Raw genomic sequence first — 25,280 nt, 5'->3', positions numbered from 1 at the left:
AGCTATTTAAAGGCTTTAAATATGTAGTTTTTATTTTTTATTTATTTTTTTTTCAACTTTTATTTATTTTTGGGACAGAGAGAGACAGAGCATGAACGGGGGAGGGGCAGAGAGAGAGGGAGACACAGAATCGGAAACAGGCTACAGGCTCGGAGCCATCAGCCCAGAGCCCGACGCGGGGCTCGAACTCACAGACCGCGAGATCGTGACCTGGCTGAAGTCGGACGCTTAACCGACTGCGCCACCCAGGCGCCCCAGAATATGTAGTTTTTAAACAGGTGATTTGGAGGCCCTGCCTGTGGCCCCTGGATATCTCTGACCTCATTTTCTCCCCTGCTTCTCTTCGTCTGGCCAAAGCAAACTGTTTGCTGTTCCAGCAACACAGAGAGCAGGTAGCCTTCTCTAGGGCCTATATTTACTCTTCTCCCTCCCTAGAATGTTCTGCATGAACATACGTTCACTTGCTCCCTCACCCCATGCTGGTCTCCCCTCAAAGGTCTCCTCCTCAGGAGACCTTCCCTGAACCACTCCTGGTTACTCCCTATTCCTTTCATATTGTTTAATGTTTTTTCTTCAGAGAAATTATCCCCATCTGTGATTGGATTCTCTCTTTGTCTGTTTGTTCGTTGCTTGGCTCACTGTCTAGAGCATAAACACCGTAAGCGAGGATTTTGCCTATTTTATTTACTGATGCACCCCCAAAAGCCTAGAACAGTGCCTGGCATATAAATGAGCATTCACATATTTGTTGAATGAATGGTTTGTTAAGTGCACAACTATCAGAGGTTGATTCCATTGTAAGAACTTTCACATAACTAAATTCACAAAATACAGACTCAAGTTTGCAACACGGATTCATCTATCCTTTCCGTTGGTCAGCACTTAATGAGTCTCCCCCGCACCCCACCACCATCCCGAGCTTCGTTAGGCATTGGCCATGAGAGGCAGCTCCTGGCCTTTCTTGTGCCAGGGCGCCATGGAGGAGAGGTGCCAGTACAAAGTGCTGGGGCCTAGAGGAGCACAGGGTGTCTGGGTGCCCCTGAGGAGGAAAAGCTACCCTACGCCTCCAAGGCCTCCTGTTGAATCAGTGATATCTATTGTGTGTCCTTTAGGGTGAGCTTGCTTATTCCATGATTAGCAAAAAGAAAAAGAAAGAAATGATCAGCTGACGTGGCTTGTTTTTCACCAGAAATTTCCCACACGCAGGGGCAGGTAGGGAAAGACCTGTGAGGAAATGAGTGTACCTCCACTCTGAGAGCCCGGGAGAAGGAAGCAGGGTCTTGAGCTGTTTTATTGACACCCAAGAACACCACTTACCAGAAATCACAACTTACAGCTTTCTTGAAGTGGGTTCATTTTCTCCTCTAAACCACTTGACTGGTTTTTGCCGGAGAAGAGCAAATTTCCAACCCCTTCAGAGCCAGTCTTCCCAGTCTGTAGACTAGCCAGAGCAGTAACAGTGATCGCCCCTCCTTGGAGCTTTCAGATGATGGATGTCCAGACGCTTCTGCTTTAGTTCATAAGGCCTGGAGATTTGGCCCCTGCTCAGCTCACCATTATGTCCTGCCTGTTCTATACAGATGCCTGGGCCCAGCAGTGCCCTCACTGAGCTGCGCTGTTTTCCCTCTCCACTTATCGGCCTGGGCCCCTGCCTCTGCCTGGAATGCCCTTCCTCTCTTCTTCCTTTGACTGTCTCCCCAACTCCATCCTCATCATCCTTGAAGGGTTCAGCTCAGGTGAAACCTCCTCTGGTAAGCTTTCCCTGACTGTTCCCCTCACACCCCTTTCCCCACCCCCATCCCCACTCTGGGTTCCCACAGCACCCCCAGAATACCGTTGACTTAGCCGTGTTGATGCTATAATTTGTCTCTGTACTCACGTCTCCTCCCTCACTAGACAGGAAGCTCTTTGAGGACAGGGATTTTGTTGATTTTTGTCTTTTTTTTTTTTTTTTAAGTAGTTTCCACACACAACATGGAGACCAATGTCAGGCTTGAACTCACGGCCCTGGGATCAAGACCCGGGCTGAGATCAAGAGTTGGACACTCAACTGACTGAGCTACCCGGGCTCCCCTGTTTTGTTTTTTTAATTTTTAAATTTTTTTGTTGTTGTTGTTTTTAAATCAGTTTTCCTATAATCTTTCCCAAGGACCAGGTATTTAATGCTTATTAAATTAGGCCTTTGCAGACTGGCTAAAATCCTATAGACGGCCCTTTATTTTTTCATACTTATTATTAAGTAATGGTCTGGGGGTATAGCTAGATCAATGACTCACAAGGTTTAAAGGAAAACATCCCCCACAAGCCGTCTGGATTTGATATCAACATCCCATATCGGAATGAAAAACCAGGGGAAAGGGACCCATGGCACCATGTGGCCTGGAGAAGGGGAGACCTGGACTTTGGTCTTGGCTCTGCCACTCTATTTCTGTGTGACTGTGGGTAAGTCATGGCCCTTCTCTGGACTTCTCTTTCCTCCTCTGAAAAAATGAGCACATGGACTGAGGATAGCCAGGATCCTTTGCAGATCTAAAATCCTACAATTCTATGATCCTTATCATGGATTACATACTTTTGCATGGGCTTAAAGTTTGCATTACCATTTCAGTGTCTTGTAGAGAAAGGTACACTCCTTTACTGCATCCCGAACTATTGGGCTAGGACATACAAACCTCTGACCTCAGCAGATAAACTTTGAAGTCCCCACCAGTCATATTTCTCAAAAGATATTGCATTCAAATGGGGGGAGAAAAAAGTGATGGAGAGTTGTTCATTCATTGCTTCTAAGGCTCAAAAACTCAGAATACATTTATTCTTTACTGCATTTGTCTACATATTTTCTCATTTCATCTTATTGGCGCCCCTATGAAGGTATCAGGATGAGTAGCTAAGTAGCTGCTGATGCCATTCAGAAAAAGGTTTCTTTCTCTAGTCTTCTCAGAGCATAGCAGGAGCATGATTCCTGGCCTGCACTGGTTGGAAGTACTATGCAACCAGTTCTATCTAAGGAATTGTGAGCTTCCAGAAGTCAAGTTTGTTAATTTCCAGCTGAGCATCTAAGCGCAGATACAAGACTGTCTTGGGTTTTTTCTTCCCTCTGCCAGGGTTGCCAGGAGTGTTCCAATCAGTAGATATTTCATTAGCCTAGATCCTGGGGTGAGGCAGATGTAGAGAAGAGACCCCAAATGAATGGAAAGAGAAGTATAGCATGAGCAAAAAAATCTCCAGTGGTTTCAGCCATTTACATTTTGGTGCTATTTGTTACTGCAACACAACTTAGTGTATCTTGACTGACACAGGCATTTGCCCATTTTTTTCCATAAAGAAACTGAAACTCAGTCAAGTAGAAAAAATAGACCTTCTCAAGGTCATAAGAACATCATACATGCTCAAGCCTGGGATTTAAACTTGGGTCTTCATACTCCACAGTAGTACTTTTTCCCTTGTACCGTTCTGCCGTGTGAGTTAGTGTTAGGTATTAAGCTTGATTTCATTTGAACCAACTCTGTGGGTCCCAATTTTCATGATTCAACTTTGGAAGGTTAAGAGGGACAGTGACAAGACCACAGGCTTTGGAGGTAAGTAGATACGAACTTGAATCCTAGCTCTAGGACTTCAGCTTCGTGTTCTTGGCGCATTGCTAGAATGTGGTCTCCTATGTCTACTGACTCAACCAGGATTGCAAGGAGGAGGAATTCTTCATAGTAGGGAATACTTGCTGCTAACAGTATATTATCAAGCGTCACTGGCAATGTAGGTAGATGTTTTAGGGTGGGGTCTGCCTTCCCAGTATCCTCAAATCAGAGAGGCTCAGTAACTTGCCTGAGGTCATACAGGAAGTAGAAGAGTCTCAGTCCCAACCCAGACTGCTCTGATCCCTCCCAGGATGTCTCCCTGCCTCCAAGATGAAACCGGCTCTGCTAAAACCCTGCATCAGTAAGGAAGGAGAGGCACAGCCCGATTTTCATGATTGACTTAAACCTGGAAGGCCCTCCCATTTCTGTTCTTGTTTGCCTTGGAGCTTCAAGTTGATTTACTCTTTGAATATTCTTCTTCTTTCTGTTACTCTGGCATTAACATTGAGAACAGCAGGAATTGCCTTGGCAAGGTTACAGGATAAACTTGCCGCTTTGGGGACATCTGCATCCAGCAAGCCTTTATTTTCTCTCCCTTGGGCATAATCTTGGAAAAACACATCTGTTATTCCGGGTGCTTACCTTGCTGGGCTTGTTTTTCCTCCCTTGGATGGAGAAATATTCTGTCAAGATATGACGAAGAGTTTTCACACCCTCTGAAGCCACAGACCCTTTGTGTATTTAAAAGAAATAATAACTCAGAATCTTGATTGAGTCGTAAAGTTTTATTAAAAAGATGAGAGTACCACCTGTGTCCTAGAGTCCTTCAGTTCCAGGATGTCAAAGTCACTGGAGATGCTTTCGGGGTCTTTTCTGACTAAGTCATGGAAGTGTGGGCAGTGGTTGGGGTTTAGGTGCACCTTCACAGGCTATATTTCTCAGATGCCTGCCCTTGGACACATCTCCCTCCCCTTTCCATTGGCTAAGCCACATTTATACATGGCTGCCTCCAACTTTATCCTCTCCAGTGAACTTCCCAGTACCCGGGGAGGAGAAACAAAGACTAGGGTAGGAGCTAACGATTCAGTTCTGCCCCATCGATTTATTCATTCATTCATTTTAGAACAATTATTGAGCACCTACTATATATCAGGCATAGTACTAAACACTGAGGAAACACTAGTAATCCAATCCCTTATCTCACTGAGATTATAAATAGTGGAGATTTGAAGAGTGCCAAGACAATTATAACATGGCGTGATTAATTAATTAATAATTAGCTCATCATTCATCCAACAATATTGAGTGCTGATCACAAGCCAAGCACTGCTTTAATTTCCTGTGAATATAGCAGCGAGCAAAAGAGACAAAGATCCCTGGCCTCATGAAGTTTACCTTTATATGATGTAGGCAGGGCAGATAATACAATAGGTAAGGATGTGATGTAGCATTAAGTGGTAACGATGAACATCATGAAGAAAAATATGGTGCAGTAGGTGGCGAGAGTGTGATGGAGAGTGTGATTCAGCTCGGGCAGGCTGCCTCGGGCTCTATGAGGAGGTGATGTTAAGGGTAAGCCTGCATTGATAGTAGGGCCATGAGACCAGAAGTGCAGTGTCCTATCAGGGCATCTCAGAGGGCGTCCTACCCATGTCGTCTTGTGACTTTGGTCAAGCCATTGACTTCTCTGAATTTTGTCTCTTTCTGAAGACCTTGACGAGATTTAATACCCTGCCTGGTCACCTCTTCCGATGGTGGAAATGAAAGGAGCGTCTGTTCCTGAACAAGCTGTCTTGTTCTCCCTCCTGGGACCTGGGACTTATTCTCATCAGCCTCTTCCCCAGAAGGCCTAGACTCCTAACACCCTCACAGCTTCAGTGGTGCATAGATGAGGTCGCAGCATTGGCTTTGAATTCCACTTCCAAAAAGCAGGTCTCCTCACTTCCCTGAACCTGATTCCCTCATCTGTACAATGGGGATAATGAATAGAGACCTGTGTTTTCTTATTATTGTCGGGACTAAGTGAGCTTGTGCATTTCATACCAACAGGATTTTCCCTGCACAAAGCATGCCAGCACTGTGTTCACTACAACACTGTTACCATCATTATATTTATTAATATTAAAAATAACAGCAGCACATGTGGAAGCCTCAAGCATATGTCTGGCTTGTCGTTGATACTGACGAGTATTGTTCCTTCCTTTCTTTTCTTCTTTCCCATTCTATTTCCGGTGATGCTTCCCCCTTCCCCTCTGTTCTGTTTCATCCAGAGCCACTGTTGCAGAGAGCTGGCATCTTAGGTTAGGCTCAAGGGAAAGAACAAGGTAAGAGAACCCTTTAACCTCTTCTTGGGAACTTGCACTGCATATCTACAGATTGCCAGGCTCTGCTCTAATCACCTTACGTGTATATTAACCTATTTGATCCTCCCATGGACACTATAAGGTATATATGTTGATTATCTTCACTTTTATAGTTAATGAAAACTGAGGTATAGTGATGCTAAGTAACTTCTCCAAGGTCAGTGAGCTAATTAGTCAAGGAGCTCTTCAGCCCCAGTCCCCAGAACAGAGAAAGATTTAAACACTCAGGCCAATAGTTTTCTAAGGCACTTAAGATAGAAAAGCAGTAGAAGCCTTCTGCATGTTGTGTCTCTCCAAAGCCTGAATGTGGCAGATGAGGTGTGGTGGGAGCCTGAACCCTGATATGAGGAGCACCCCATGCTGGAAGGCATGTGGCAGAAGGGGTATCCCTGTCACTTGGGCTCTGCTTACCTTTCCTGGCCCTCCTCTCTCCTTCCCTGAGGATGGCACGTATGTCACAGATAGTTGTAAATTGCTGATCTCCAAGAAAGGTGCCACAGAAAGACAAAGTGAATCAAAGAGAAAAAAACGGAGTCTTCTGTGTTTGAACTCTCAGACCCTGGAGCATAGCGGTGCTTGGAGCCCAGTGCTGCTTGCTTCTGAACTCCAGGAACGATAAAATTGCCAACTCCCTACACCTGGCCCTCTGAGAACGGAGGCACTCCCTCGACACCAAGAGGCAGAATGTGGATTCCTAGGGACAGAAGCAGCAGGAGGGGGATTTGGTCCCCAGCCTTTGGAATCTGCTGATCTTTCCTTCCCCCCTTTCTTCTGGAAAAGAATCTGGCTTTGAGGAATAGCAGAAGTACTTAATCATTTTAGATTGCTGGCACTCCCATTGATCTTTAGGGAGCTAAGGTCAGAAGAACAATTACCCAGACTATAATCCTTCTGCACCTTTCTCTCCTCTAGAATTACATTAGATTGTCAATGCAGCTGTGTTCTCTTGGCCTTCCCTCCCCTCCTGCTATTTCTCTCCTCCTATCCGTTGCTGTCTATAGCTTCTTCATTCTCGTTATTTTCCCGACTTCCCCTTTTCCTTCTTTTTCCTCCTCATCTAGGGAGTAATGAGCCCATTTGGTCAATTTCAGGGCCATTCCCTGGGTTGCTGAGGATCATCTGTCCACCAGGATGATGGCACTGTGCAGAGAAAATCTTGGGGGAATCAGACAAATGTGAATTCAAATCCCGGTTTTTGGCTTACTTGCTGTGTGATCTCGGACAAATCATTCAGCCTTAGTCTTCTCTCTAAATATGTTTTGGATCGACAAATGAGTGTGCTCCTGATTAGCCCATGGTAAGTGATTCACAGATGGTAATAATCATCATTGTTGCTATTTTTATCAGTACTATTATTTCCTGTAGAGAAAGGGTGTGTGTACGGTGTGTAAGGTTGGTCCCCAGCCCTCCCAGATTTCAGCAACAATCATTGCTCCTCAAGACTCTTGTCTTCTCAGAACCTGAGCCAATAACAGCAGAGTCTGATGGAATATTAAGAGCTCTGTCCTCAGAAAAGGGGTCTGGAAAAGTCAGATATGCAGTCACCCAGAGAAAAGGTAGCCCAGGAAGAAATCTCATGGCTCACCCGACCACGAACAGCCTTGGGTTGCATCTTCCCCATCTGACTTCTCCATATGTGTTCATTCTGACCACCTGAACTGCTGCCAAGTTCCTGGTTCCAGTTCAAGTTTCCTGCTGGGATGGGAGCCTAGCCTGGAACCCCTAGCGTGGTGAGATCTCAGGTCCCTGCCAGCTCTGAATTCCAGGGCTCAGGGATTCTTCTTCTTTGGCATGGAATACAGATGGTTCTACAAAAGCCTGGTGCTAGGGTAGTGTAGCTAGGAAAGGTCTGGAGTTTGGCCTCTGAGCCTCCCTAGTGCCACTGTGAGAAAAGGACTTCTGTCACTGCCTTCAGAGCCAGCAGCAATGCTGTCATTTGAAGGCACTGAGTAGGAGGGGAATAGGATTTATTCATGATTCTTGACACTGGGAGAAATACCCTGGTATTTCCGAAAGAATGCTAGATTTGGAATCAGAAGACTTGGGTCTGAGTCATGGCTGTCATTTACTAATTATAAAATCTTGGGCAAGTAATTTAACTTCTCGGGGGACATCCCCTACCATTCAATGACAGTAGTCCTTTAATGTGGATGCATCTACCACAGTGCTTAATAATGCTGGTCCCTTCCTTTATTAAAGCACTTTTATAGGTGTGGAGAATTTTTATCATGGATTTCTGCTCTGCTTGGAGAGACAAAGTGTTTACAGCAGATGCCAATTACATTATAAAAGGCAACATGGCTTTGAGGTCAAGTGCAAGGATTCCTATGTGAGACTGCCTAGGCTCACATATCCAATCTGCTTATCAGCTGTGACCTTGAGCACATTACCCTACCTCTGTGTGTCTATTTTCCTTTTTTTTTTTTTTTTTTTTGGTCTATAAAATAGGGCTTGTCATATTAGTACCTAACTCATAGAGTTGTTCTAAGGCTTCTGAGTGTTAATTGACATGAAGCTCTTCAAAGCATCACCCCCAAAAAGAAGTCTTTATCTCAGTATTAGCTACTATTATTATATACCAAACTCATACTAAGCCACCTTAAATGCCTACCCCATGGACAGCTCTTTTTTTTTTCTGTCAGCACTGACCATGTTTGACTGGACTAGGGGTGGGCCCCTGATCTTAAGTGAAGCTGATCAGAGTCCCTTCCCTGTTAATTTGGAAATACAACCAAGTAATGATGAATGTGTGTGTGTGTGTGTGTGTATGTGTGTGTGTGTGTGTGTGTGTGTGTGTGTGTGTGAGAGAGAGAGAGAGAGAGAGAGAGAGAGAGAGAGAGAGAGAGAGAATGAGAGAGAGAATGAGAGGGAGAGACAGGAGAAACAGGAAATTGTGACAAATATGCTCAAAAGGTTTAGGACAAACATCTTCCCCTTCTTCCCACCCAGGAACTAGGGAAACAGGAAGAGAAACACAAAGAGACAGAGAGAGGCAGTCAGAGATGGAGGGAGGAAGAGAAAGCACACACAGAATGAGGCACAGCTGGGAAGCTTTATAGGCCCCAGTTCTAGTGTCTTTTTCAATCCAGGCTGCATTTCTAACCTTGGAATCCAGAGGACACTTCTGTGTCTTTGTAACCAATCCATCTGAAACAGTCAGGATAAGCTGATTTATGCTGCAGTAACAAACATCCCCAAGTTTCAGTGTTTTAATACTACAAGGGTTTTGCTTATTCTGTGTGCTAACCCACATGTTCATTGGGGAGCTCTTTCTTACCATCATCAATCACAGATACAGTCTTTATCTTGACATGTTTCCATGTAAATGTACATGTTTCCATCTAGGGAAGTAAATGTGGCCAATGTGCACTGGCTCTAAAACTTCTTGCAAGTAATACAGATTTCTTCCGCTCACAATTTCATTGGCTAAACAAGTCACATGACCCCACTCACCTTTAAAGGAGTGGAGAAATACAACTTTACCATGTGGTAATAAGGGCTACCCAGACTATTTCTGAAGATAGTCTGATAACTACCACACCCTCTATTCTTCTCAATCTACCTTTTTCTTAAAAAAGCAAATGAGCAAACTGTCCTAACTAATAGAAATGATAGGAAAAGAAATCCTCAGGTCCCTAGGTGGCTGGATGTTAAATTGTCTAGGACAAGCTGTCAGTGCTTTCAGACGCCAGAGAAGAAGCAAACCAAAGTAGGGGTAGAGTTATGGAAACTGGATGAAAGATGTGGTATTTGAGCTGGGTGGTGGAGAGTGGGAGTATTTACCTCGCACTTTCATGATTTCGTTTTTGAAAGTTTAAAAATCACACATGATGTAGTGGACTCTCAGGTCATGCAAGCTGGAGCCTGCATCCCTGATCTTTAGGGTCAGAGTAAGCTGATGAATGACAGGCACCTAGAATATTACGTGGCCCTGACTAGCTGTTGAGAAAATGTTATTTGTCTTCTCTTATCTCCTTACCCTATAATCTTCTCTTGTTAGTGGTGCTGTAGTTTTCTTCTTATTTTCCTCTAGGGAATCTAAACACTTTATACTGGCAGTATCATCAGGAGCCATGTGATTGAGGGGTTTGCCATTTTACTGGGAAGACTAGTTTAATTGTTGGCATAAAGTTCGTTGCCTTGGTGTTATAAGCCAACAGACTCGAGGCTCTGAGATACCATCTGTTTCTCAGAAACATTATTTTCCCTAGAATCTTCCCTGAGAATATCATTTCCACTTAACTTCAGAGATGCATTTTTTATGTATTAGTGGAAATCTTGGTATATTATTATTTTTTCCTTATTAATAATAAGCTATAAAACTAAACACAAAGAGATGTAGGTATAGAATAGTAGTGGAAACCTAGTGAGATAGAGTTATATTTCTAAGACATAGGTCTGAAAGTAGTTCTTTCCAAAGAGTCCCCAGCGACCACCCAGGTAAGTTCAGGTACAATTCAATAGCATCTCCCATGATGTTTTGTACTTCCTCACCTTTGCTATTGCCCATGTCATTCCTTAATGTTGTACCCTTCCTTCTATTGCCAACAAATGAAACCAGGTGGACAGAAGAATATTTAAAATGTATTTGTTTAATAAATTAAATAAAATTGGGATTTATGTATTTGAGAAGTCCACAGTTATGGGAGAACTCAAAATTGGTTTGAACCTGTGACTGATTAATATCATGAAGACATCATCCTTCTGTGTCTTTGATCTATCTTTGATGGAGCCACTTTCATCACCTTGAGGTCTCCAATAGCTGACAATGTCAGCATGGGCTACATGCCTCCGGCCTCCCTTGGAGAGCAGAGTAACATTTCAATTCATTCAACTTCTGAACTAACTTCCGAGCATCCTCTGATTGTACCTTTGTAAGTCAGTTACCCACTCTGGATTATTCTGGCTAGTGTAGCGGGTTGCACTAAATGCCTTAAGCCTGGATTATGTATACCCTCCTGAACAAGTCACAGAGAGAAGTTGCTTTAGGCTGGTCAGGTCCCTATCTCCATCCCAAACCATACCTGAACTTCCTTGGTTGAAATTCCCTGGTTGGAACTTTGAAGTATGTGAGAAAAAACACAGGAAAGTATGTTCTGGGACTGTAACCACCAATATAGCTATCACAGTCGACACTTAACGTATATACTGAACAAATATTTATGGAGGATCTACTGTTCTACATGTATTCTACCAGATAACAGTCTTAGGCTTAAAGAAAGTCACATCTAGTAGGTGGGAAGGACAAATACAGGACATTGTGAGCATCTCTTGAAGTGTTATGATAGAGATAAGCACAAGGTGCATGAGCCCAGAGAAGAGGAAAGGATACCCATTGAGATTGGAGGTGGGTGGGGTTAGTTAGGGCTTTTCAGCAGAGATGTTGCTGAGCTGAGTCTTGAGGGGAAAGTTAGATTTAATCAGGTGAGAATGTAGAAAGGTGAGAGAGGAAAGAGATATTCCAGACAGAAAGCATCACACTTGTGAAGACAGACCAGTGGTGATTTGAGTAATGCAAATGATGGAGCATAGCATAAGGTCAAGAGTATAGACTCTGACATTGAAATGCCTGGAATCACATGGCATTCTACCACTCTGTGACCATGTGATGGGTAACCTACTTGATCTCTCTGGACTTGAGTTTCTGTATAATGATAATAGTGACTACCTCATTAAGACTGTTGGGGAAGATTAAGTTAGTTATTATGTATAAAGGGCTTGGATTACACTCCACCATCAGGCATTGTAAGAGAGTTGATGATTGTTACATCCAGGGCTGCATGCATGTATTGGCATGCATACGTATCTGTTTGGGAGAAACCAAGTCTGGGAAGTGAATGGCAAACCTGGGGAAATTTGATGTTACATAGAATACAGTCTTGCTTTCCTTTTGGTTTTAACACTGGCAGAAATTCAAGGTCTAAGTACAATGAAGAATGTAATTGTTCTTTTCTAAATTGGCAGTCTGGACTGCTGAGTCATGGTTATTTTACATGATCATATCAGTGTTGTAATTTTATCATTACTGTAATCACCACTGCTTAGCAATTTCCTCAGCTCAAAAAGTGAGTCAGGATAATGTGTGCTTAAATTTTTGTGCTTGGGAATCAGATGTATCTGATTTGACTCCTACCTTGTCATGTCCGAATGTCTTTTAATTCTTATACCAACTCTGTGAGCTGGATCTTGTCACTCCCATTTCACACATAAGGCAACTGAGGTTTGGGGAAGTTAAGCAACCAGCCTACCATTATATAGACGGCAGCGTTGCACTTCAAGCTCAGGACTGTGGGAAGAAGGTTTGTTTGTTTTTTTTTGTTTGTTTGTTTATCTCTTCTTTTTACTTCTGTGGGTTTTTTCCTTTAATCTTTAAAATAGGATACTAATAGTAACTATATTCATATTAGTGTGACAATAAAATGAGACAGTGTTTGAACCAATCAGTATCATGACTGCCCAGAAACAAATCTTTGATAAATTAGTTCTGATAATGATGGTGACATTTGCCCTTCTCACCTTTTTATAAGGCCCAAATTAACTCATAGGTGTGAAAACAAATGTAGTGAGGGAAGGCCATTCCCTTGAGACAACCATAAAAATAATTTATGACGATTAATCTAGTTAAAATTGCAACCCTCCAGCACTCACTACGCTCATCCTGCCTTATTTTCCTCTAGTGAGCTCTATATCATCTGATAGACTATATTTTATTTACTTGCCTTTTTAGTGTTAAATGTTTCCCTCTAGAATATCAGCTTCATGAGGGCAGGAATCATAGTCTGTTTTGTTCTTTGTTGTGTCCCCCATCTCTGGAACAGTGCTTACAAATAAAAAGTGCTCAATAGATATTTGTGGAGTGAATGAATTAACTAGCAACTTAATTCATCAAGTAACAATTAGGAAAAAAAAAACATTTCAGGTCTCTTCCCATTCTGAGATCCTACAGTTCTGTGAGTTTCCACAAATTTCTCAATAATTTCTACTTTTGAAAGATAGGACAGTGAGAAGGAATCTGTCTCAGTTACTTTGCTGGAAAGGTCATAGGAGCATTGTGAATCTCAAGCCTTGTAGAACTGTGAGCATTATTCTCCATGGATTCCTTCTTTAGGCTCAGATATGACTACTTCCATGTTTGGTTGGCATCACCACCTGTGTGTCAGGCATCAACGCCATGTCAAAGAGCAGTAGCACTGTGTTTTTCTCAGCACACACTCATGGGGGGAGGTCTCAGCCACCACTCTTGCTCACTCTTCTATTACCTGGTCAGCTGCTGGGACTCCGCAATCTTCCTGCTTTCTCCTTTGATCTAGACAGAGTTCTGAGTCATTTCTTACATGGACTCCATTGTACTGTGTGTTTTCCCAGGATAACACAGGTCACATCAGAGATAACGCTTTCTTAATATGGATAAACAGCCACCCTCATTAAAAAAAATGTTTTTTAAACATTTATTTATTTTTGAGAAAGAGAAGGAGAGAGAGAATGAGAATGAGAATGAGAATGAGAATGAGAATGAGAATGAGAATGAGAATGAGAATGAGAATGAGCTGGGGAAGGATAGAGAGAGAGGGAGACACAGAATCTGAAGCAGGCTCCAGGTTCTGAGCTGTCAGCACAGAGCCTGACATGGGGCTTGAACCCGCAAGCCATGAGATCATGACCTGAGCCAAAGTTGGATACTTAACCGATTGAGCCACCTAGGCACCCCAAGCAGCCACCCTCATTTCTTAATGAATACCTTACACAAGAAGACTAAGTCTTTTATAAGCAAATGCAGTTTCTCTTCAGTACTTCCTGTCCTACTGGACACTCCTCACTAAGCCTTTTGGGGGAGCTCTTGTTCTTGGTGTCCTTGGCGTTCTGTTCTACTCCCCCTTCACACATCTCATTGTACCCCTCATATAGCAATTGTTTCCATGCCTTTGGCTGCAAATATCAACTTTATGCTGGTGAATTCTCCACCGTCCAGTCTCTATCTGGAGCTCCAGGCCCTGATTTCCATTGCAAGCTAGACATTTCCACTTGGCCATCTCACAGTCTCAACAAGTGTTGAGTGTTCAGGCCTGTGCCTGAAGCCTGCATTCTTATGTCCTTGAGGGGCAACACCATCCTTTTGGTTGCACAGGCCTGGGTGCCATTCGTGAGCTTTTTTTCCTTCCCACCTCTTCCCTACACCCTGGCCTCCAGTTTGTCTTCTAGAGATGTGGATTCAGCATCCTGTTGATGCATAAATCCAGCCACTCCTCATTTGTGTATCCTAGTAACAGGCCCTTGTCATTTTTTTTAAGTTTCTTTATTTTGAGAGAGAGAGAACGTGTGTGTCTGTGCATGGGCATGAGTGAGTGGGAGAGGGCCAGAGAGAGAGGGAGAGAGAGAACCTCAAGCAAGGTTTGAGCTGTCAGTGCAGAGCCCGACTTGGGGCTTGCTCTCATGAACCATGAGATCATGACCTGAGCTAAAATCAAGAGTAGGATGCTTACATGACTGAGCCCCCCAGGCACACCCAGCCCTCATCCTATCTTGAATACTTGCTTTTAAAACTCCATTGCTTCTAGTCTTTGCTTTCTCAAATACGTTCAGTCCACAGCAAGAAAGAGTGATTTTTCTAGAATACAGTTCTGACCATATCACTCTCCTGGATAAAACTATGGTGATTTCTGCAAGAGTGAGTCTAAGCTTCTTGATTTGGCCTTGACCTCACTCTCTGGCTGTTCCCCGACACGATCCTTAGTTCTCTCAACTACAAATTGCATAATCCCTCTCTCACAGAGTCATAGTGAGAATCAAACGAGTTAGTCCATGTAATACGTGTCATATTTTCAGCAATGTCTGACACATAGTAGGTGCTCAATGAATGCCATTTCCTTCCTGCCTTTTTTGAGAAACAACATTTGGAACTGATCATAAACTTCAGTGGAGATTTCTCCCCTGTAAACTGAGCCTGAAACATTTCTACCTGCCTTTCCTCTCCGGGGACCCAAGCTGAACACTGCCCCCCCCCCCCGCATTCCATTTCTGTGATGACAGATCATCAAATAATTAGGGCAGCGAGCACTTGAAATTGTGTCAGCTCCCTGATGATTCAGTTCCTAAGCGCCTGGCCTAGTACTGAGCAAAGCATGTGCTTCTTCCGTGCCACTTCCCCAGGAACCCTGGGCCTCTGCCTGCGATGGCTGGAAGAAGGAAAAAGAAATTCCTGGGGTGTGGACTCTACAGGCAACCCCAGCAACCTGCCTTGCCTCCACAAGAGGCCTTTTAGGAGGGTATTTGTCAGTGGGGGGTCAAAGAGAAAAGCACCGTGTCAGAATCAAAGATGTGGGTGTCAGTCCTGGCTGCTGTGTATCTAGTATAAGTAACCTCACCTTTCTGAGCCTCAGTGTCCTCAGCTCTGATATGAGGACAATGCTCCCTATCTCAGTGTGTTCTTGGAAAGATCCAATTAAATAATGAACGCGTTACAGAAGAGATAGTTTGAAAATGGAGACACTAAATATTAAGTGTCCTATGCTGAAAGGCATGAAGGGGCACAGAGTGGTATTCTCAGAGCTGACTTGCTTTCCACTTCCTGTCTGGATGAACGAGATGAACTTGTTAATTATACTGCCTGAGTCTTAGTATCTTTATTTGTAAAGCAGGAATAATTACCCTCACACTTCATAGGATGGGTTATGTATGTGCTCCCGGTAAATCGTCAAGTACTAACAATCCTTACTATTGTTGTTATTCGTGCTGATAATGATGGATACAATCATTTATCTTTATTAAATCAGGACAGTGAGTCATAGTTTGCCTAGAGGACAGTGCCCCAGTTGGAGGCTATGGGCAAGTCAATCTCTACATCTGTTTCCTCAAATATGAAGTTAAGAGGGTGAGTTTGATGGGCACTTGGTATAGGACCTGGTGTACCATAAGAATGCAATAGATGGAAACAGTAAGCGCTCAATAAATACAGGTCAGATAAGTTAATGAGTGAATGAAAAGGAAAATTATGGGATTATCTGAGTCTACGTGCGATGAGGAAGTGCATTATGTATTGTGTAGTGAGGTGCATGTAAGGGAGTAGATTATATGGCAGGTGGGTCATATAACATGCTCAGCTTTCTCCTGCCGTCTCCTGCCAGAATCACCTTCTTCAGCATGTCTGTGTGTGTTCTTCTGATGCCTCAGGGACGGACTGCCCACATCAAGCCCTTCAGGGACAGGGCCAAGGCTAACTGTGAAGCCCAAGGAGACCATTGTCTTACGTGTCAAACTAAGCAGAGGTGACAGTAATAAACATATTGGATGTGCCTTTGTTTTACTTCATTCCCACTCATTCTCACACGGTACAGTTTGGAACAACACTGAACCCAAGAGTCAGAGATTTGTAGGGGTTTAACCTGCAGTGTTCCTTTGAGGTTCTAGAATGTTCAGGAAATCTGTGCAGACATCTTTTGAAGCTTTCCTGTGCTCCAGAAAAATGGTGCATGCATATGTCCCAGTTTTTTTTTTTCTTTTCCTTTTTTAAGTTTATTTTTGGGAGAGACAGAAACAGCGTGAGTGGGGGAGGGGCAGAGAGAGGGAGAGAGAGAGAATCCCAAGCAGGCTCAGCCACAGAGCCAGACACGGGGTTCCATCTCATGAAACCCCGAGATCATGACCTGAGCTGAAACCAAGAGTCAGACTCTTAACCAACTGAGCCACCCAGGTGCCCCATCCCCTATTTTTCTAAACGTAGCTGAATTAAAGAAAGAAAACACACCTGCGTGGAATTTGAAAGTTTAGAGAATCTTATTATTTCAGAATATTACAGACACGGGATACTCAGATGAGGGCTTGTACCACAACCTCCCACCCAATTTCTTCTACTTCACCTTTGGCAGGTGGCCTTCTAGCCTCTAGGTGCGTGCGCGCTCCCAGAGATGAGACACTTGCTATTTTCTCCAGCATCTCATCGGCGGGGCCAACACCAGCCTGCCCTGGATTTTAGCTCCTTGATGATAGTTCTGCCCTTTGGTATTCCAGTGGAAACTGTCTCTCTTCTAGGTGTTCCTACTTCCAATGTTTGAGAATCGTGGTCTTGACTTACCATTTTGTGCATACTAAGCCCGTCTTTAAATTCTTTTGCTGGATTATTGTTTGTGATAATAACCCACGCCATTTGTGGAGATAAAGCTTATGATAGGCAAGACTATGCCCTCCATGTTTTATTTATTTCGTTTTTAATCCTCACCACAGCCCGTAAGCGTAAGACTCTTCTCACCCTAGTTTGACAGGTGAGATAGTTGAGGTTCAGCCCAGCTAGGAAATGGCATGGCCGGAATTTGGTTCTCAAGTGCGGGCTGCAGAGTGTGAACTCCTAATCCCTATTCCATAACACCCCTCCCCCCTTCGTAATGTTACTAATAAAAATATAAATAGTACTATTATAGATACCAATTACTGGTGGGCTGCTAATTGCCGGACTCAGCTAGGGGTTTTATATCCATTAGCTCTTATCCTCACAAGAACTAGGCAAGGAGATCTCATTGTTTACAGGAGAGGAGCCAGAGCTATCAGAAGCCGGTAATTACTTTGACCTCCCTCTGTCGCTGTATCGGGGAAGCTCCTTCATTCACGCTTGCATCCCGTGTCAGGTGAGCCCCTTCGCTCTGGAAGACACTGTGCTAGGCACTGGGAGGTACAGTAACAGACAAGACCGAGTTCCTCTCCCGACAGCATTACATTGCCGTGGGAAAAAAAAGGCATTAAACAACTAATTACACAATGGGTTATTTAGTTTACACTGTGATGTTAATCACTCAAATGAAGGATTAAAATTATATGCAGTGCTCTGGAGGAAAAGCGAAATGTGTAATGAGAGAGAAAGTAACAAGGAGATCCAAGATTGTGCGATGAGAAGGAATTAACTAGTCCGAGGGGGAACAGAGAGGAGGAGGAACTCTCCAGGCCGTGGGAACAGCATGGGCAAAGGCCCTGAGGTGGTGTTGGGATACACAGGGCCTGTACTGTGGGGCAAGGCGGGAGAGACAGGCCCAGGCCCTACAGAACCATGAAGACCCAATGGGAAGTTTGGCCTTTGAAATGGGGAATATTTAATTTGGTTTTGAAAAGATCACTCTGGTTTTAGGAGTGAAAATGGATAGGTGAGAAATCTGTGATTACAATGCCTATTGGCATCTGATGAGCAGACTCTCACCATGTGAAAAGATCACTCTGATTTCAGGGGTGAAATGGATAGGTGACAAATCTGTGATTACAATCCCTACTGGCATCTGATGAGCAGGACCCTCACCATGAGCTGGATTCTGTGCATCAGTTAATACAGCCAGTGATCCCTCCCAGAGCAGTAGAATAATCTAATGGTCACGAGTATCACCCAGAAGCCCAGATGCCTGAGTTTGAAGTCTGGCTGTACCTCTTATTAGTTATGCAACCTTGGTCAAGTTACTCAATCTCCCTATGCCTTAGTTTCCTTATTTGTAAAATAATACCTACTTCACATAGTTATTGTGAGATTATGTGAACGAGTATATACAAAGCACATTGAACAGGGCCTGGCACATACCAAATGCTCTTTTGTAAATATTGCTATTTTTTAATGGCCTCACACACTGTTGATTGAAAGCAGTCGTGATTAATTAAATTCATAAGATGGTTATAACACAACCCAACAAAAGCTCATGAGAGTTTTAAGTCTAACAAGTTAATCTATCTTCCCAACCGAAACTGGAGTTGTATGTGCTTCCTTTTCCTTCCCACAGAGTCTCCCTGTTATCTATTTATGGTTTGGGGGAACGGCCTTTTCTCCCCTACAAGAAGAGCACTCCCTTTGCTTGGGTTGCTTTTGGCCTCCTTCATCCTTTTCTCTATTCCATTGTATTTATGATTTAGCCTCAGAGAGGTCCCTCTTTTACCCCTTGAGGGGGACCCTGTGAAGTGCCACCCAGGTCCCCTTGCAGGGAGGGGTCTTTTGGGCCGGCTGCTAGGACTACAGTGAGCAGACAGCTCCTGCGTGTTGGGCCTTCTGGGATTGACTCAGCTGCAGAGAGCAGCCTTGCCCAAGGTCCGCCCCTCCCCAGGCAGCACCCACCCAGAGTCCCACATATAGACAGCTCCGCATGGCCGCTCCAGCACTGGGAGTCCCCTCGGGGTTGGCCAGCACCTTCCTTAGGGTTGGACTGCAGCTTGGCGTCTCTCTCTGCTGACCCCTACTTTCTGTCCCTTCTCTATGGGTGTGGACCCCAAGAGCACCACCTGTCTGTCAGACATCCTGCACAGTATTGTGTCCCAGAGCTGGCCTCAGGGAGAGTCCACCAACTTGTGACTCAGCCCATCGTTTCTCAGAGCTGGAAGAAGACCACGTTGCCCTCTCCCCCCTCCCCCCCCCCCGTCTCCTTTTGTGCCAACGCACCCTCTACAGTTTCCTGATAGCATGAATCAGAGTCTCTCATGAACTGGAGGTGTTTATTGCTTGTTTCCCCTTATCCCGGTTCCCTTTACTAAAATAGAAGCTTCTTGTCTGCCTTGAAGACACTCAAAAAATATCCAGTGAATGAATATCTTATAATGTAATGGTTATGTTCACTCAGCCTCTGAGGCTCAACTGCCTGGATTCAAGTCCTGGCTTTGACACTCATCAGCCAGGGATCCTGCCTAAGTTTTTAAATGCTGGCGTCTACCAGTGCTGGGCCTACAGCATGCAGAGCACAGTGTAAGTCCTCAACAAACCCTAGCAATCAAGAGTCAGTTCATTCAGGAGGCCTCAGTGAGGATTCAGTGAGATAATATATGCACATTGCTTAGGTAGCACAGTGCCCAGCTCGGAGCATGCACTCAATACATTTATCTGTTGGCATCAGTCACTGTCTTCGCTAAGTGACCAGAGAGCAAGAGTGTGGCCTCAGCCTCAGCCTCAGAGTCACCCGCAGTGCCAGGCACTGTGCTGAGCACACTGGAGGCACAAAATAAAGGCAGGGAAGTGGACGAACAATCCTCTCTGCCCTGACCTGTAGGGCGGACGGTGGTCTGCCTTTACTCTGAGAGCTCCACACTGCCTAGGCCAGTGCCAGCCACGCAGCAAACACTTCACACGTGCATTTCATAGAGGTGGCTTGAACGAGCTTTCTGTCCAGCCCGGTTGCTCAAATGCGGTCTCCATGGCGACTCTCAGTCCAGCAGTTTGAGGAAGGTGCTTCCAGATCTGGGGGCTGGCACACTGCAACCTCTAAGCACGTGCCATATTTCCTCTCATTTCTCAGACAGATTGTGGGTTGTGTGTTCATTAATTAAGATGAGAGTAATTGGTCCCAGAAAATAGTCTGCGTATCAGCTTGCAAACTGTGTGCACAACGAGGCCCCGTGGTTCTTTCTCTCCCATCTCATATCTCTATAGCCGGTTCCTTGGCTCCTGACTATTTCCCCAAATCCCCAGACCCTCATTTTACTGCAACAGTTGAAGAATAAAGGGAGGGTAGGATTTGAAACAGAATTTCCTTGGCTTATTGGAAGTCTATTCATGCCCAAAGAGGGGAGAAATAACAACCCCCCTCATATGTATGTAATACTTTATGATTTTTTAAAAAATGCTTTCATATATGCAATTTCATTTATTCCTCACTGCATCACTGGGAAGAAGGTTTTATTAAAGATGTTAAGAGCTCAGGCTACAGAGCTCAAATCTGTGTCTTCCCCTCAGTACCTATGGAAATAAATGGCAACTTCCTTGGGCTTTTCATGGGTCACTTTCCCAATGTGAAATATAATAGCTTAGGACCTACTTTACAGGATTAAATTGTGGACTAAATGAGATAACGCAGTGAAAGCATAGCAGCCACGTAGCGAGCTCTTATGGTTTTTGTTATGAATATAGAACATACCCATTTTACAGATGGGAACTAGGGGCTCTGAGATGCCCAGTTACTTGGCTAAGATCTCTAGCTTGCAATAGCCTTGACAAAAGTCTAGACTTCACATTCTCTAATTCCTATATGGACACTTAATAAAAGATACCATGGGCCAGGGGTGTGCTTTGCATTGGACTTTATATTATGGTTCTTCTGGTCTATAGAGTGCCCTCAGAGTGGGGACCGTGTTATCTTTCTAACTTCCAGACAGTGTTGAGCACAAACCTATCATAGGGTAGTCCCTCACTTGGGACTTACTGCATGAATGAATGAACCAATCTGTTGATCAGTAAATCAGGGTTATTAGCTCATAGGCTAAGAGCTTGGATACTGGCCTTCTCTGACTTCTTAGGTCCATGGCTCATCAATCCCCACATGCACCTAGTTATTTCTTTTAGTGTACTTTCTTGAAATTTCTTGCAAATGGCTTACTCAAATTCTCATGTAGGTTCTTTAGGTCTGGCCATGGGAGAGTGAATATAATATGATTTCTACTCATCTTGGGGTTATAAGGGCTGGGAGACTTTCTCAAAGCAGAAAGCCACCTGAGTGCCCAGGCAGGCCCTCTGTCGTATTTCCCACTTGGCCCAGCTTCAGGATTGGGATTCTCAGGGCCAAAGTGAGTATTTTCACCCTGCCTAAGGAGCAGAATCTGGGGACCTTGGTATATTTTTCCCACGTGTTAGCTTTGTGTCTTTGGATGCGGTTGAGTGGCAGAATAACATGACGAAAGATGGGTGTTTCAAGGGAGATCTGAAATAGCTGTGTGGAATGTCTTTGAGGCTGGGAGACCAACCAAAGGCTGCCGGAATGCTGGAGGCAGAAGCCCTCGCTGAACCTTGTATAGGAGCCTCCCATCTGAAAGTGACTGAGAGCCCAAGAAAAACCATGCAGTAGAGGAGAAAGCCCTGGAAAAGCATGAGTAAGACTTGAGTTCTGATCCTTACGTTATCATTGAGTAGGCCTGTGACCTAGGACAAGCACTGCAGCCATCTCAGATTCCTTTTCTTTTCTATGGGAGCAAGTTCTTCTTCCCTGGGTTATTTTGTTGTGTTGTAGCAAAGCTCAAGCAAGATGATGGCTGTGAGGGAGGTTTGAGAAAGACAACTTACACTACACGAGATGCACTTTTCATGTTATTGTAGGGAAGTGAGGACCTATATATAGGGTATTTTAATATAGTGAGTTTTTCTCTGGATGAGACAGCTTCTTATTCTAATGAGAAAAATTGGTTCGAGCCCAAGGCTACTCATTAAATCAGCAAAAACGATTTTACTTTTGTTGGCCTCAGTTTCCTTACTGTTTGAAATGGAAGTTAGATTAAATGGTCTTTAAATTCCTACAAGGGGCATGCTAGGATACTAAGTCTGGTTAATTTATGGGTAGCAGATTAGGTACGTGGAAGAGATTTCTCTCCCCATTTTGGGGAAAGGAAATCACATTTACCGATTACTGACTGCTTTTTGTCAGGTACGTACATTCCCTAGCTCATTTAACTGTCACCCAGCCCTATGCGGCAGACTTTATTATCCTCATTGCACTAAGAAGAAACAGCTGCAGAGAAAAGTTATGGGCAGGATTGTCCCCTGCCCCTTCGAGTTCATGTATTGGAGTTCTAACCTCGAGTGTACCTCAGGATGTGACCTTATTTGGGAACGGGGTCATTGCAGATGTAGTTCGTTAAGATGAGGTTATTGGGCTGGGCCCTATTCCACTATGACTGGTAACCTTACAAAAGGGGAAATTTGGAGACATGCACACAGAGACTGCCGTAGGAAAATGAAGGCAGGGGTGAGGGCAGTGCTTCTACTTGCCAAGGAACGCAGAAGATTGCCTGCAAACCACCAGAAGCAAGGGGACAAACCCAGAACAGATTCACCTTCATAGCCCGCCAGAGGAACCAGCCTTCCAACACCTTGACTGGGGGCTTGGAGCCTCTAAAACTGTGAGATGATAAATGATGTGTTTAAGCCTCCTAGTTTTGTCACGCACCCCTAGGACACTAACACAGAGAGGCTAAGCAGCTTGCATAAAGTTGCAAAGCTAATGCTCAAATTCAGGTCTGCTGCATTCCAAAACCCGCAGACGTGTCACCGCACACACCCTCCATACCCTGGAATGCCATCCCCCTGCATGTGAAGGAATGGGGCCAGTGGAGATGTTCTGGAGTTCATTTCAGACCCTGAGCATCCCCTTTGCACAGACACTACTGGTCCTCTGACTTGCCCAAGGAATGGGATGGAGTTGCCGAGGATCAAGGGCCCTTTCCTCCTCTTCCTTCTTGCTGGCAGCACTATGGGAAGCAACAGGGAGGCAGACAGCCCCTGGCTTGGCTGGCTTCCCCAAACAGTGGCCTCCGCGGTTAGAATGTGGCATCCCCCTGCCGAGGAACCAGATGCCCCACATAGGAATGTGATGTCATAGTAGGAGGGGGTGCTGAGCAAAGGTAGTCAGGGAGAAGCTGCTTAGACTAATGTCACCTTTTGTCTAACAGCCTGTGGCTCCTGGCCGAGACAGCTGAGAGTTGGCAGTTTACCCCAGGACTTGGGCACACACTTATAAAACCAGAGGCAGGCTTTCCTGTTGGCAGCCTAGAACTTAGTGGGTCCTGGGGCAGCCCACCCCACCCCACAGGCTCCCCAGAGGGTGGAAAGGGCATCAAGGGAAGGACTCTGAAGAAAATCTCTGCTGGAGTACCTGCGTTTTGTCACATTGCCCTCCCACCTGCCTTCTCTGCAAGGCGGCTCTAACCACTCTCTCCCTGCCCTGGGGGAGAAACGGGCTTGGGAAGGTGAAGCGGGTTGTCCAAGGTTCTATAGCAAGGAGCAGGAAACCTAGATTAAAGCTGGTCTGTCTATACGAATCTGCACAGACCATAATGCAGAGAAGCGGGGGGTGCAAGCCTGCCTCTTTCTCCATGTGCTCCTTAGCACAGGGCCAGCAGGGGATGGAACGGGAACTCAGCATCCCGTGGAAGACAGTTTGAACTTTGTTTTTCTGCCCAAATCCCAGATCTAGCCATGTCTTTTAGCAGGTGAGTCCTCACTGGCTACAAGGAGAAGTCCAGATCCCTTAGCCTGGGCTCAGCCTTACTCTTAGCCTTTCCCTACCCGTCCTCATCTCATTGCCACTTTCCTCCAGCACGGGAGTCCGGTGTCTGGCATCCCTAACTAACCCACTTGCCCTGAACATGTGCTTTTCCCACTGCTATGCTTGGACTGGTCTTTCCCTAGGCTTGGTATATCCTGCCATGCGCAGCATGAGAAATCCTGCACATACATCAAAACCCAGTGTCCTATCACAGTGTCAGTGTTGTGAAGGCAGCACAACACAGGGATTGTGCGCACAGCTCTGGGGCAGGACGTCCTGGGTTTGGATCCATTCTCTGCCACTTCCCAGCTGTGTAACCTTGGGAAGACGGTCTCACCTGTTCTGACTCCATTTCCTCATCTGTGAAATGGCCATGAGAGCAATGAGTGCCTATTTCATTAGGTTATCGGGAGGATTGAGGTGATCAACATTTTGACCATGTATAATCTGTTTTGTATGTCGGGCTGCCAATTCTTCCTTGCTTGTCTGCCCATCAGACAGTGTGCACCTTAAAAGCAGGGATTGTGTCTTATTTGCCTCCCGTAATTCCTAACACAGAGCCCCGTACCTGGCTGATAAATATTTGTTAAACAAATAAATGGATACATGTATGAATGAAAGATTTACAGGGGCACACTCCTGTGGATATCTAAGCATCAACCAAGCAGTTACAGCATTCCTAACAGAATTAGTTAATGTCTATTAAGTGATTACTGTGTATCAGGAACTGTTTAAACACTTTGCCTGTTAACTCATTCAACTGTATCAACAACCCTCTGAAGTTATCGTCATGTTCTTTCTTTTTTAAAATTTTCATTTATTTTGAGAGAGAGAAAGAGAGTGTACACACACAGATGAGTAGGGAAGGGGCAGAGAGGGGGGGAAAGAGAGAATCCCAAGCAAGGCTCTGCACTGTCAGCGCAGAGCTCCGTGCAGGACTTGATCTCACCCACCGTGAGATCATGACCTGCGCTGAAATCAAGAGACGCTTAACCAACTGAGCCACCCAGGTGCCCCAGTTACTGTCGTTTCACCATGATTTTGTGAGTGAAAGAGCCAAGGCACCTGGGGTTTCAGGGACTTCCTGGTGGCAATGTGGCCAGAATACAGCAGAGCTGCATTCAACCCAGGCCTGGCTCCAGCATCCCTGTGGCAAATAGCCCAGACAAGCAAGAGGTGGGTCCTGAAACAGCAGTGGGTGCTGAGAGGCGGGATGGAATGAGGGAGGCTGGATGGGCCAGGCTGCGTTTGGAGTGAGCAGGTGGGGTTGAGACCTTCACTGCAAACAGCCTTGGTCCATGCCTCGCTTTTCTCCGTGAGTCAGCCCAGCTGTCTTGAGGAACTGAGAGAGAACGGATGGCCATCAG

The 25,280-nt window shown here is 44.9% G+C and overlaps 1 protein-coding gene across 17 annotated transcripts in view; it reads left to right on the top strand.

The window, feature by feature from the left end:
• The window catches only part of DAB1 (DAB adaptor protein 1), a 1,138,205-nt gene that overhangs the window by 136,663 nt on the left and 976,262 nt on the right, over positions 1-25,280 (top strand). The window contains exon 1 of one of the 17 annotated variants that reach the window (XM_023258747.2): positions 7,092-7,235. The exons of the other annotated variants lie outside the window; for them this stretch is intronic. The gene's annotated coding sequence lies outside the window, so the exon portion shown is untranslated. Of the gene's footprint in view, positions 1-7,091; positions 7,236-25,280 lie in introns of those variants that run through there. 17 annotated transcript variants of the gene reach the window in all.

The sequence above is a fragment of the Felis catus genome, chromosome C1 (assembly GCF_018350175.1).
Source record: "Felis catus isolate Fca126 chromosome C1, F.catus_Fca126_mat1.0, whole genome shotgun sequence".
In the NCBI taxonomy this organism is placed as follows: Eukaryota; Metazoa; Chordata; class Mammalia; order Carnivora; family Felidae; genus Felis; species Felis catus.
Note: the sequence above shows the minus strand (reverse complement) of the source record. Positions and strands in the feature narration are given on the sequence as shown.